Genomic DNA, 15,122 nt, shown 5'->3' on the forward strand with positions numbered 1-15,122 from the left:
AAGGATGGAAAAAAATGAAAAGAATAAAAGCTTAGTCTTTAGTCTAAAAAAGTTTTCTCATTAAATAGATAAGCTTGATTGAAAACAGCAGAGTTGTTTTAGTTCAACCAAATCCTCATTATTTTGAGGCTTTGGTTGTGGGAACTGTATAGATTTGGCCTCACATAGCTGAAGGGCATAGAGAGAGTAAGAAGTCTCCAGTTTGCTGTGCCCAGTAGGCTCACTGCCGTGTCTAGCCTTGTGTTCACAAGTGAGAAGGGGTAATGGGATCATCCCAACTCACTCCACATATGTCTAGAAATGAAATACAATCTCAACTTGCAAGTGCCCCGAGAGGGAGCAGACTGAATACAGGAGCAATAGAATTCTCGGAGTGAAAGAAAGAGCAAATTTAAATGCGCAGAAATCATTGAATTTCTGTTTGGAAACAGGAAATAAAACATGAAGGAAAGAGTGAAGAATTCATTTTTAAAAAAAAATTGCAAATGTGATGTAAAGATTCCTTCTATGAGGAATTATAATCTCTCTAATCTCTGCCCCCCCCCCCCCCCCCGTTCTCTAGTCAGCTCTGGGAGGCTTGATTGGGTGCTGATGTTCACTTTGGCTTCTTCCCAGGTTCCTGGGTTACATGTCTGAAAACATGTCTTCATGTTGATGTTGGAAAAGCACTCGTTTAAAAGTACTACCTGCCCCTAATACTGAAGATGATTTTTGGGATCTATTCACTCCAGATGTGTTCAGATGTTGATAATATGATTGCAGTTATCCAAATGTGGGAAATGTGTGTTGCTGGTGGTGACCCCAGCTGCTGTGAACCCTGGTGACAAAGCTGGCAGAGGAAGGGCATGTAGACATGGTACTTGCATGCATAAGTTAGGGTAGCAATGAGAATGAAGGTGTGAATGGGTGATCCTGAACTTTGTCCTGTTTTCTATCTATTTTCTGTACACTGGTAGAAGATATTAGCCTGGTCAGATGTCTTGAAATTGGCCTAAATGTTTTCTTTAATGACCAATCAGCTACTTAGTCATGGATCAGGAATGAAGGGAAGAAATCCAGCCATTACAACATGGAATTTCCTGTCTCCAGCGAGCCCAATATATGTAGGTCAGGGCCAGCTGTTCCCGGAATCCCCTTAGACTCTTCTAAAAACATGCAGGCCCAGGGTCATGTATGGAACAGCTAGAAGCAAAGTCATCCTCATGGTGAGACCGTGAAAATATGCCTAAGCAACAGCTCTGAGCTTTGTCACCAAGAGTCCTGATGTGCCGCCTGCTAGGGCTGGTGTGTTTTCTCAGGAAGAGTCATTCCTTCCAGCCTCCTTTTCCTTTTCCTTTCCCCTTTCCTCTCAGCAGCTCCGGCTCCAGGGAAATTTTTACCAGGCCTGAAGCTAGTATGAGCAAGAAAGGTGAAGGTCTGGGACAAGAGTCCAGGCATGGACCATCTCCCCTCACTTCCTTCCCTTCTTCAAGTGTCTGCTCAGTTCCTGCATTGAGCAGGAACAGGAAAGAGCAGACACTGGACCTGCTCAGAACTGAGAGAGCAGATGCAGTTTCTCCTCTGTCAGGGAGCATGGAGGCAAGTGTTTTACGGGTAAAGCACAGTCACAGTGCACTGTAGCACGCCCTAGTCCAAGACAGCTGGTGCCATGGCTAAGTGTGCAGGCATCTGTGTTCCCAAGAGTGCTGGAGCTTGGTCAAAGACAGCTCAGTGCTATGCAGGGTACCCTGGGAGAGATAATGCTGAAGCGTGTGTATACAGGGCAGGACTCATTAACTCAGGCTTTATTTGGAAGGTTTTGTTAAGCTGTGAAAATTCAGCATTATTCCTTTTCCTTAAATCAAAGAAAAAAAATCATACTAATTTCCATGGATGAAGGGAATATGGCATAAGGGAGGAGGATAGCATCTTTGGTGGGAGCCATGTTGGATTTTCGGCTTGGCTGTGTCTACTCTGCCTATGTGTGCAGGCCAGGCTTCTTGAAGGGATATGAAAGGAAGCGTGGAGGGCTTATGACTTTATTCTCTCTTCCCTGCCATTTCATTCTTCTATCCTATTGAAAGGAAGTAAATGGATCACCGTATGCTTCCATCAGAAAGAATAACACCGCCCCATTTGTAAGGAAATGGAAGGATTTGGAAAAAATTATATTAAGTGAAGTAAGGCAGACCCAAAGAAACATAGGTGCCATGGTCTCCCTTATTTGTAATTAATTAGTATATGTCTAGGGTAATCTTAGCAGATGAGCAGAATAGCTCAATAGCTATGTACATATGCCCATATAAGATGATGCTAAGCGAAATGAGTCCTTGAGCTTTACTGCTCAAGGCTAGAGCTCTACCACTTGAACAACAGCTCCACTCTAGTTTTCAGTGTTGAACTGACTTTTCCTGCCTGGACACTGTCTTGGAACAATGATCCTCAGATCTCAGCCTTCTGAGTAGCTAAAATGATAAGCATGAGCCACTGGTACCAAGCCATGATGAATTTCTTAATTTTCTTAACATCTCCAGTTGCATCCATTTTCTTGAAACTGGCAAATTTTCCTTCTTGCAGCTTTTTCCTGTTTTGTCTTGTTTTGTTTTGTTGATGCTAGTATTGGGAGTTGAACTGGCCTGGTGCTCTTGCTTATCTTTTTCATTCAAGGTTGGTACTGTACCCCTTGAGCCATACTTCCAGTTCTAGGTTTCTTTTTGCTGGTTCATGGGCAACCAGAGTCTCTTGGATTTGTCTGCCTTGACTGGCTTTGAACTTCAACCCTCAGATCTCAGCCACCTGAGTAGTGAGGACTGCAGGGATGAGGCTGAGGGTCAAAGTCAGCCAGGGCAGACCCATCCGCTCCCACTCCCTGGGGAGACACTGCTGGGAAGGCCAGGGTCCAGCACAGCTGCCTGGCAGACAGTGGTCAGGCACTTGTCCCACATCGCCTTCTATTCTGGGAGCTATTAGAGTTGTTTTCTGAACCTGAGGAGGTTTTATAGAGAGTAGGTCAAATGACCCACTAATAGCTCAGATGGTTCTTTCAATAAAGTGTGAAGAGTCGTCAGTGACCTGTTTAATCTGTAAAATGAAGGGTCCTTCCTCACACCCACTGAGTGCTCTGCTTCCTTGTCTTTCTTCTTGGAGTCAATTGGAGTGGTTAACCCTATTTGGTAGTATGAGGTAGTAATGAAGCCTAAGTTATAGTGTCTTAGGATCAGCTAGCTTGAACCAGAAAGAAAAATCTCCCAGCTAGGATCTTAGGCCTTCTTCCCTCAGGATGTGTCACTCGCAAACCTAGACAAGGCACTGTGGGTCATACTCAGTACTGATGCCAATCCAGGCTGTCATCCAGGCTACCCGTGGCAGCAGGAACCTGGTTCATAGCCCCTTCCCTGTGGCGTGCTGGGCTGTCTCAGCTGTCAAGAGCAGTGTTTTGGAGTGGATGAAGATATGGTGAACTCTAAAGGTGGAAATGCCAGGCAATGTAGGGGAAGCCCTCAAGGACCCTCATACACAGCCAGCTGTCTACCGCACTGTTGTGGAATGCACCCTATTTGGTGAGCAGGATGCAGCCTCCCTGGCTATGGGGACTGGAGGACATCATGAAGGTTCTGCTCTGGAGATTATAGATACAGCAAGATATAGCATTTTAGGGAAATGCAAAACATGGCCCTCATGGAAATATACAATGGGGCATGCTCAAAGATTTATTAACTCATTAGTAAGTGAATCAATAAGATGGTAAATCTCATCCAAAGAGCCCTTTGGGGAAGTAGGTGCTTAAAAAGCAGCATGGGTATAGAGTGGCTAAGGTTCAACAGGAAAATGGCTCAGGGCATGGTGGTACATAACTGTAGTCCCAGTGGTGGAGAGATCGAGGATAGCCAAATTTGAGGCCAGCCAAAGCTGTGTGGTGAGACTCTGTCTCAACCAACAAATTGGTTGTTGAACTATGCTCTTTTCTAATAAATAGGAAGTATTTGCATCTCTTCCCAACTAGACAGAAATGAATGTGTAACTGTGCAACAGCTAAGCTGTTAGTTAATAGAATGAAACACATTTACCTTCCTCCAGGTGATTAGTGGATACAGAGCCTGGGGAGAGGTACATGTGAAGCGCTGCCCAGCATGGCATTGAATGGACATCTGACTTATATCTAATTTTTCAGAGCATTTTTTTTTGAAATGCGCATGCTTTGGTAAGATTTGGCAAGCATCTAGGGGCCTCTGTCTCCATCTTGCTCACTCTGATCAAAGGTGTTCAAAAGTCACAGGCAATTGTTGCTACAGGTTGCTTCTATGTAGACAGGGCTGAGTGATGGAGAACTTAAAATGAGAAGTCACACTTCTGAGCCTCCTTTTAGGGCCTACAGATCGGCAGTATGTATATGGCTGCCTTTCCATCAGAACTGACCTCATCCCCACTCTTTCCTTCCTTGTGTTTGGGAAGATTTTGTCTAGGACAGTGATACCCTTCCGCTACCCCTACTAGTCCCCACCCCAGTCCTGTGTGCTCCAGAATCCATTCCCAGAGGCTACTTGGCTGTGTTTAACACCTGCTTTGAGCCTCATAACTCTGTGTGTGTGTGTGTGTGTGTGTGTGTGTGTGTGTGTGTGACTTGGCTGTGTTTAACACCTGCTTTGAGCCTCATAACTCGTGTGTGTGTGTGTGTGTGTGTGTGTGTGTGTGTGTGTGTGTGTGTGTGTGTGTGTGTGTGTGTGTGTGTGTGTGTGTGTGTGTGTGTGTGTGTGTGTGTGTGTGTGTGTGTGTGTGTGTGTGTGTGTGTGTGTGTGTGTGTGTGTGTGTGTGTGTGTGTGTGTGTGTTTAAGGGGCAGAGAAGCACCAGAGATAAAATTTCCCCAAATCAAAATGAGTCTGAAAGCAGTTTAGTATGACAACTAGACATGAACATTGCCTTTTCCTAACTGAATGGCGGGACTTCCTTCTCCCAGGGGGTTTCAGCCTTCCAGGATCTGTGTTTCCTTTAGTGCTACACTCCAGCCGCTCCTCATCCATCCCTTGTGTGCTCTGTTCCCTTCTTAGGGAGGTTTCCTCTTGTGATCTGAGCAGCTGTATGTGCATGCACGTGTGAAATAAAAGTTGTTCAGGGAAGTCTGTAATTAATGTGCTGGCATCAGGTCCGGTTTCTGTAGAACAGAGATGGAGGAGAAAGCCAAACAGGCTTCCTGAGGAGCTAAGGGCTTCCTTGTCTTAGGTCTGTATATTCATCCTCTATACATGGGCCTGTTTGGAAGTGTGACTCTCTAGGGTGGCATCTGTGCTCATGGTGACTAGAGCATTCACTAGCTACAAGGAAGCCCATGCTCAGGTATCTGGATGGTCCCATAGTTGCAGGGCTGTAACTGGGACATTCACCAATCAAATACAGGACAAGTTTGGGATAAGTTATGGGGGAGAAGTGAAATCTGTACATGGGGTCATGGCCTACAAATAAGAGTGTGTTTTTGGTGCTAAGATTCTTTATTCCTGAGTAGAGATACAGGAGCAAATGCTCCTTCAATCGTATCACACATTGATGGAAACTCAGTTTAATTTAGTTGTTATTGAATTATGGTGGAAGAAATAACTGATTCTGAGGCAGACTTTTTTTGGGGGGGAAGGGAGAGGGAATACTGGGATTTGAACTCAGAGCCTCACACTGCTAGGCAAGTGCTCTACTACTTGAGTCATGTCCCCAGTCCTTTTAGTTTTATAGTTCAGATAAGGCCTTGCGTTTTTGCCTAGGCTAGTCTTGGATCCTGATTGATCTTTTCCCCAATGCCTCTTGCATAGCTAGGATTACATGTGCACACCATCAGGCCTGGTTTGTTGGATGAGAAGGGATTTTGCTATCTTTCCACCTAGCTTGGCCTCAAATTGTAATCCTCCCAATTTCTGCCTCCTGAATAGCTTATACCACCATACCTTTCCCAAGGCAGACACTTTTCACATTGTCTTGACTGTGATTCATGATCTAAATTCTTGTTGCAGTCATCAAGAAGAGCTACTTAAAAACATGGCTTTCCTGGTTTTATACCCACCTCTAAGAGTCTGGAAGACTATACTTTTAACAAATGTGAGTTCACTCATCTAGAATCATAGTAACTCTTTTTTTTTTTTTTTTTTTGGTCGGTCGTGGGGCTTGAACTCTGGGCCTGGGAGCTGTCCCTCAGCTCTTCAGCTCAAGGCGAGCGCTCTACCACTTGAGCTACAGCGCCACTTCCAGTTTTCTGGTGGTTTATTGGAGATAGAAGTCTCACGGTCTTTCCTGCCCGGGCTGGCTTTGAACCGCGATCCTCAGATCTCAGCCTCCTGAGTAGCTAGGATTACAGGCGTGAGCCACCAGCGCCCGGCTCATAATAACTCTTATAGTTATCTGAATGTCCCATCCACTTTAGAGGTTATGTGGCTAGCAGATGAGACAGCCTATAGGGTTCCACACAGGCATTAATTCCTTGATCATGTTAGACACCAGGGCAGGCACAGAATAGCCTATGTTAGAGACCAGGGCAGGCACAGAATAGCCTGTAGGAACAGCCTTCTTCTCTCCTTGTTGAGACATGTCACTGAGCACACCCACAGCCCTCGGTGATGATAAACATGGACCACAGCATCCCTGGTGAGAGGGTTCGTAACAAGATAAAAATATGGCGAATATCCTTTTCGGAATGACAGCAAAATCTATAAAGCATTCTGGAGTGCATAAAGAATTTCTTGGAAAAAAAGCACTACACTTTAACTACATAAGAGAGGAGAAATGTTCTGTGGTAGAAGCTCTCTATGTTGGAAAGAGGTCAGACCTTCTATGGGATAAGTTGAATTTCAATAGGTTTTCAAGTGAAGACTATAACAATTGATTATAGAAGTCATAGGAACTGAAATTGGTGAGGACAGCTAAGAATAACATCAAGAATGATTTAAGATATGTATGTTAACACACACACATACATTATAAAGCTCCACTAAAATGAAAGAGTAAATTTTGTTATAAAACTAGAAGTTTCAGTAGATTAGTTAGGGCCTAGGACCCCTGGTGAACATCTTTTTTGTTGTTGTTGTTGGTCGTGGGGCCTGAACTCTGGGTCTGGGCGCTGTTCCTCAGCTCTTCAGCTCAAGGCTAGCACTCTACCACTTGAGCCACAGCGCCACTTCCACCTTTTATGTGGTGCTGAGGAATCAAACCCAGGGCCTCATGCATGCAAGGCAAGTGCTCTACCACTGAGCCACCTTCCCAGCCCCCTGGTGAACATCTTGAAGTGGAAGGAATTGCTGGCTTGGTGATCTACCTCCATCCTTTCTAATTTCTCATAATCTTAGGGTGTGTGTGTGTGTGTGTGTGTGTGTGTGTGTGTGTGTGTGTGTGTGTGTGTGTGTGTGTGTGTGTGTGTGTGTGTGTGTGTGTGTGTGTGTGTGTGTGTGTGTGTGTGTGTGTGTGTGTGTGTGTGTGTGTGTGTGTGTGTGTGTGTGTGTGTGTGTGTGTGTGTGTGTGTGTGTGTGTGTGTGTGTGTGTGTACGCATGCATGCTCACGTGCATGTACGTCCATAGAGGAAACAGACCGAAATTGAGAAGTACATTTTCAGGTATACAGACTCACAGTATCTCAGCTGGTCTTCTTTGATTGGTCTATTGTCCTATACATCATTTGCTTAAGGGTGACCAATCAGAGTATAGCTCAGGGTATAAAAACCTCCAGAGCCTTATCCCGAGGGAGACAGAAAAATTACATGATGGCTAGGGAGACCAGACACATAGAACAGCAGTAGCTTTGGTGAAGATGCTTCTCTGAATAAGTTCTTTGCATTCATCCTCCATTGTCCTGGACTTTATCTGTTGAGTGATTTGTACAATGTCTACCAAGAAAGTGGCTGTCAGTGGTAGCACTGGCAGTGGAGTTATAACACTGGCAGGTAGTGTCTGCTGCTGAACTGTAGCACTAAGCTAGGGTTGCCTGACACAGGGCTTCATACCTAGTTGGTGGTCACTGCTGGCTGGGGGCCAGAAAGACTGTAACTTGAATGCACTCTGTCCACCATGAGCAGCAGCAGAAAATTCCATATTAAAAGAAGTGTCATTCCACCATGAGACAATCAGACCCAATACCTATGCTATGCATAAATGACAAAAAGCAAAGGGAGAAAATCATAAAGAAAAGGACTTAACAGATTCAACAAAAAATGATTTATGTTGTAGAAAAACTGGTCACAATAAAGAAAGATCAAAGATGATTTCTTTTCAAACCTATGCATATTATTTAATCATGATATATACTATACTATATATGTATATGTAATAACATAATATGTTTACCTTAAAAAAGATCTTGGGCATTGTACAAAGAAATCTCTAATAAAGGACCAACATTTTGAATCAAGGAAAGATACAATTTTGGCCTATCAAACTGGCAACGGTGAAGAGCGTGATACCTAGGACCAGTTAGTGCACTGAGCTGTGGCTCACACTGCTGGAGGAAATGTAACTTTGCTCAGGCTTTCTGGAAAGCCACTTAGCAATATGGATTAAAAGCCTAAATGTGAAGCATGGTTTTCACCTCTGGCTTTGTGTTCTTCTCTGCAACACATTCTAAGAATGATGAGACCTTGTGTAGACATGCAGAAAGCAGAAAAATCACTTGTCACACTTTAGAAAAGAAGTTACTGAGAGGAGAAATGCACACACACTAAATATTTACTTGGCTAGTTTATCTCACGCTGACTATACATTGTCAATGAAGGGTTGTGTTTAAAACCCATTTTGTACCATTGTCTCCACAGATCATCTGTTTTTAGTTTGTAACTTTGGTGGATCACTGCAAATAATATGTATAATATATGAATAAAATATGAATATAGTATGATATATACATATAAGAATATTCATCACCAACATGTTTATAATAGACAATAATTGGAAACAGCCTAACTACTCAATAATCAGAGACTGGTCCTTACCATTTAGAATGTCCTTATCATGGAACCTTTCAAATTATAATTAGGAATATGGTCACATATTGAGGGCATAATTCCTAGGAGGTAGGAAAAAAATTCTCTATTATATGTGCACAAATATGCATAGAAAACTTTGTTTTGCCTATTTTCAGTTATGGTGGACATATAAGACAATGCTCAAGCATTGTGGATATGATGCAATTATTATTGTTATGTATAGATTGGCTTACATGTCATCTACGTTACCTTCTATCATTTAAATTCTGTTGTTTTTCCTAGGTTCACTCCTAAGGTTTTGTGGTAGGCGTGTTCAGATGTATTTTGGGCTGTAGGACCAAGCTTATGATTTATGAGGAGACTATGTAATGGATAGGTTTGCTGTAGTTAGGTTTATACACTGTGTGTTAGCAGAAACCCATCTTTTTCAGAGAATTATGATGAACCACTAATGCTCTCCCTATGCTTGCTTTTTGAAGGTACCAAGGAAATAGGATGCATTTGAGAATGCGTGAGTCTGCCAAAGTGCAGTAATTGCAAACTGAAGGAAGTCTGTGAGCTATAGGGACAACAGTAGTTAATTGGTTTCAAATATAGCCCTTCATTGATGATGTCGAGGCTGAGTGAGGCAAACCAGCCAAGTGAATAGTTAGTGTGTGTGTGTGTGTGTGTGTGTGTGTGTGTTTCTGCTCTCAATAGCTTCTTTTCTAAAGTATTATGACATCATTTAGCAAATTTTATGGTTTCTACCTTTGTGCATGGTCATTAACCTAAGATTGTATTTACTCTTTTGTCTTTTTGTTATTCAGTTCTGGAATTTTACATGTTTGTGTTTTTTGTTGTTTTCTTTTCCTTCCCTTCCTTTCTTCCTCCCTCCCTCCCTCCCTCCCTTCCTCCCTCCCTCTCTCTCTCCCTCCCTCTCTCTCTCCCTCTCTCTCTCCCTCTCTCTCTCTCTCTCTCTCTCTCTCTCTCTTTCTTTCTTTCTTTCTTTCTTTCTTTCTTTCTTTCTTTCTTTCTTTTTTTTAATTGTATTTTATTTTATTTGGGAACATACTGTACAGAGGGGCTACAATTACATGGGCAGGATAATGCATACTTTTCTTACCAAGCATTGCAGCCTCCTCCTTTGTTTACCCTTCACTTCCCTTCCCCGCCTCCCCCCTCCCCCCACCCAATTATACCCCCCTCCCCCCCACACCGACATTGTAAAGCTGGTTTTGACATGACATTTTGTACTTCTCATTGTTGCAACAGGTCCACCTGAATCCTTAAACGACTTGTTTGTCCCCATCTCCTCCACATGTTATACTGACATCAAATATAGTGAAAGCGGGGGTTACACTGTGGGGGAGGGACATACAAAGCAACAAAGAAATAATCTTGTAAATGCATTAGAAACACATGCATGAAAGAAACGAAAACATTAAAATACATATTTAAGGGTTCATTTTCCTAACATCACATTATCTGACCTTTTCCGCTTGACTCATACCTATACTAGATATTGCAAATAAGGGAAACCATGGGACCTATGCTTCTTTGGGCCTGGCTTACTTCACTTAATATAATTTTTTCCAAACCTTTCCATTTCCTAACAAATGGGGAAATGTCATTCTTTCTGATGGAGGCATAGAATTCCATTGTGTATATATACCACATTTTCTTGATCCATTCATCTACTGAGGGGCATCTGGGTTGGTTCCATATCTTAGCTATGGTAAATAATGCTGCAATAAACATAGTTGTGCTGGTAGCTTTAGTGTGGTCTTGTTTGTAAACATTTGGGTAAATGCCCAAAAGTGGGATTGCTGGATCATAGGGGAGTGCTATGTGAAGTCTTTTGAGGAACCTCCATACTGCTTTCCAAAGTGGTTGAACAAGTTTACATTCCCACCAACAATGAAGTAAGGTTCCTTTCTGTCCACATCCCCTCCAGCATCTGTTGTTGTTAGAGTTCTTGATTTTTGCTGTTCTAACTGGAGTGAGGTGATATCTCAATGTTGTTTTGATTTGCATTTCTTTTATGGCTAGGGATGTTGAACATTTCTTCATGTGTCTATTGGCCATCCTTCTTTCTTCTTCAGAGAAGCTTCTCTTTAAGTCTTTCGCCCACTTATTTATTGGGCAGTTGTTTCTTTGAGGATTTGTTGTTGGGTGGTTTAATTTTTTGAGTTCCAAGCATATTTTAGATATGAGACCCTTGTCCGTTGTATGGCTAGTAAAGATCTTCTCCCAATCGGTGGGCTTTCTATTGATCTTGCCAGCTATGTCATTTGCCCTGCAGAAGCTCTGCAATCTTATGCAATCCCATTTGTCCAACCTTTCTTTGATTTGTTGTGCTTCCGGGTCTCTATTCAGAAAATTTCGACCTGAGCCAAGGAGACCTAGGGTTTCTCCTATTCCATCCTGTAATGTTTTCAGAGTGTCTGCTTTGAGTTCAAGGTCTTTGATCCATTTGGAGTTGATTCTGGTGCAGGGTGATATATAAGGATCTAGCTTTAGTTTTCTACATGTAGTTAACCAATTTTGCCAGCACCATTTACTGAAGAGGCTGTCTTTCTTCCATTCTATTGTTTTAGCTTCCTTATCGAAGATTAGATGGCTATAGGTCTGTAGGTTCATTTCTGGGTTTTCAATTCTATTCCATTGGTCCTGAGGTCTGTTCTTATGCCAATACCAAGCTGTTTTGATTACTATGGCTTTATAGTAGAGTTTGAAATTTGGTATTGATATTCCTCCAGCAGTGTTCTTTCCGTTGAGGAGCGTTTTTGCTATTCGGGGTCTTTTATTGTTCCATATGAATTTTTGGATTGCCTCCTCTATTTCCTTGAAGAATGAGGGTGGAATTTTGATAGGTATCGCGTTGAATTTGTAGATAGCCTTGGGAAGTATTGCCATTTTCACGATGTTAATCTTTCCAATCCAGGAGCATGGGAGGTTTTGCCATTTTTTAAGTTCTGTGTTGATTTCCTTTTTCAAGATTTTAAAGTTTTCATCATAGAGGTCCTTCACTTCTTTGGTTAAGTTAATTCCTAGGTATTTTATTTTTTGTGGGGCTATTACAAATGGAGTTGCTTTCCTAATTTCAGCCACACTTTTCTCATTGTTGGCATATAGAAAAGCCATTGATTTTTGGGGTTAATTTTATAACCTGCTACTTTGCCAAAGTTTTGAATCAGCTTGAGTAATTTGGGAGTGGAGTCTATGGGATTCTTTAAATACAAGATCATGTCATCTGCAAAGAGGGAGAGTTTTATTTCTTCTTTCCCTATTTGGATCCCCTTTATGTCTGCATCTTGTCTTATTGCTGTAGCTAGGCATTCTAATACTAGATTGAAGAGAAGTGGAGAGAGTGGGCATCCTTGTCTTGTTCCTGAGTTAAGAGGAAATGGCTTTAGTTTTTCACCATTGAGTATAATGCTGGCTGTAGGTTTGTCATATACAGCCTTTATTGTATTGAGGAATGTTCCATGGATTCCTAATTTTTCCAGAACCTTCATCATAAAGGGGTGTTGGATCTTGTCAAATGCTTTTTCTGCATCTATTGAGATAACCATGTGGTTCTTATTCTTGCTCCTGTTGATGTGATGAATAATATTAATTGATTTGCGTATATTGAACCAGCTTTGCATCCCTGAAATGAATCCTGTTTGATCATGGTGTATGATTTTTTGGATGAATTGTTGAAGTCGATTGGCCAAAATTTTGTTGAGAAGTTTTGCATCAATGTTCATCAAAGAAATGGGTCTGTAGTTCTCTTTCTTTGATGAGTCCCTGCCTGGTTTTGGGATGAGGGTTATGATGGCTTCATAGAATGTGTTCAGTAGTGAGCTTTCTCTTTCAATTTCATTGAAGAGTTGGAGGAGTATTGGTGTGAGCTCTGCTTTGAAGGCCTTGTAAAATTCCGCTGTAAAACCATCTGGTCCTGGACTTTTCTTAGCTGGGAGGTCTCTTATTGCTGTTTCTATTTCAATGCTTGATATGGGCCTGTTAAGCTGGTTTAACTCATCTTGGTTTAGTTTTGGCATGTCAATATTTGCTAGGAAAAGGTCCGTTTCTGTCAAGTTCTCAAACTTATTAGCATAAAGTTTTGAGAAGTATTCCCTTATAATGGTCTGAATCTTGGTTGTTTCCGTGGTCCTCCCTCCCTCTCTCTCTCCCTCTCTCTCTCCCTCTCTCTCTCCCTCTCTCTCTCCCTCTCTCTCTCCCTCTCTCTCTCCCTCTCTCTCTCCCTCTCTCTCTCCCTCTCTCTCTCCCTCTCTCTCTCTTTCTCTCTCTCTTTCTCTCTCTCTTTCTCTCTCTCTTTCTCTCTCTCTTTCTTTCTCTCTTTCTTTCTTTCTTTCTTTCTTTCTTTCTTTCTTTCTTTCTTTCTTTCTTTCTTTCTTTCTTTCTTTCTTTCTTTCTTTCTTTCTTTCTTTCTTTGTGTCAGTTGTAGGGCTTGAACTCTGGGCCTGGACACTCAGCTCTTCAGCTCAAAGCTAGCGCTCTACCAGTTGAACCACAGCGCCACTTCCAGTTTTCTGGTGTTTTATTGGAAATAGGAGTCTCATGGTCTTTCCTGCCCGGGCTGGCTTTGAACTGTGATCCTCAGATCTCAGCCTCCTGAGTAGTTAGGATTACAGGCGTGAGCCACCGCCGGCACCCAGCTGTTGTTTTCTTTATCTTCATCTAGCAATATGTCCAACATAGTTACTATCTTTGGAGCTAATAATTAGGAGTTCTTGGGCTGGGGGCATGGCTCAGGTGGTAGATTATCTGCCTGACAAGCGCAAGGCTCAAACCCCAGTATTGCCATTCATTTCTACAATGAGTTCTCTTCCAGTAAAAATATACACAAAACATCTTTGCCTTGTACTTCTATTGTTATGTATGTGCTCAGAATTTGTATATGGTGACATGTACCAGTTTTATGACCTTGTTCACACAGTTTTCCTGATGGCTTTCCCTCAAACCGTACACACACACACACACACACACACACACACACACACACACACACACACACACACACACACACACACACACACACACACACACACACACACACACACACACACACACACACACACACACACACACACACACACACACACACACACACACACACACACACACACACACACAGTATAGGTGCTTGGCTAGCCTGTCCTGGCTAGTGTGTCCTATCAAGGAGAAGCAAAAGCTGATAGGAGTGTGTTGATATTTTCATATTAGAGACTGTGGTGGCACCGTCACCACTGTACTCAGAGCCAGAAAGATGCCATGTACAACGTGTAGCCCCTTGGGCCAGTGGGTTGGTAGGTAAGTAATCTCAGGCTTTGTGTTCCTAGAGGATTTGATGACTTTGGCCTCACAGCACCTCCCTCCGTTTTGATTTATGACCCTTTCTCTGGGAAAACCCAACCCAATTTGGAAGATGCTTAACCTCCTAGGAACTGGGCGTGGCCAGTGAGCCTACTGGCCTGAACCTGGGTATGGCTCTGGAGTGACAAGTTCTCATGGATGACAAATCAGATGGAGCAAGAGCAATAGTGATTCTTGCTACTTTTTCCTGCCTGTTATTTTCTGGTGGTGCTCATACATGCAGAGCCCTGTCCTTTGCGAAGTGTGGTATAACCTGGGAGCCACATGAACACAGCCACTGTCTTCACTGTAGCTTTGGCCTCTCATCTCTCCTCTCCAAGCATAAATTCTGGTGAGGGCTAAACAGGACTGTGCAATCGAATCCACAAGCTCCTATGTGGAAGACGAATGTCTAACAACATATTTGGTCCACTTTAGGGATTCCGAAAGTAGGTAACGATTAAAAGAATCATTTCAGCCACAGGTTGTTAGGGGCTAAGTGATCTGCTGCCAACGGGTATACTGTGCAGGGGTCAGGGACCCAGGACATGGGCTATAGGAGGGGAGGGTGAGGAACAGGAGAAGCAAGGAGCCAGGGTGAATTACAAATGTCTTGCCCACAATGACACAGCGTGTCCTTCTGGCAATGGTGGAGTCAATGCAAGAACCACTTCTTACAACCCTGAGACATGGCTCCAACACAGAGATAGAAAAAAGCACATGGAGAGGAGGCCCTTCAATTCAGAGAGAGATGGGCAAGAGAGCAGGGCTGGAGCTCTTTTTACTCCCTGTGATGTCAGAGATAGGAGTAGATCAGGAGCAGGGTGGGTGTGGGGGATGAGGAGGCCAAGGAA

General features: G+C 42.9%; 1 protein-coding gene across 3 annotated transcripts in view; it reads right to left on the reverse strand.

Moving 5' to 3' along the window:
- Rhoj (ras homolog family member J) overlaps positions 1 to 15,122 on the reverse strand; it is a 95,678-nt gene that overhangs the window by 36,775 nt on the left and 43,781 nt on the right. The gene's annotated exons all lie outside the window — the stretch shown is intronic.

Source organism: Dipodomys merriami, unplaced genomic scaffold, assembly GCF_024711535.1.
Source record: "Dipodomys merriami isolate MVZ:Mamm:240054 unplaced genomic scaffold, mDipMer1.0.p SCAF_1, whole genome shotgun sequence".
Classification (NCBI taxonomy): Eukaryota; Metazoa; Chordata; class Mammalia; order Rodentia; family Heteromyidae; genus Dipodomys; species Dipodomys merriami.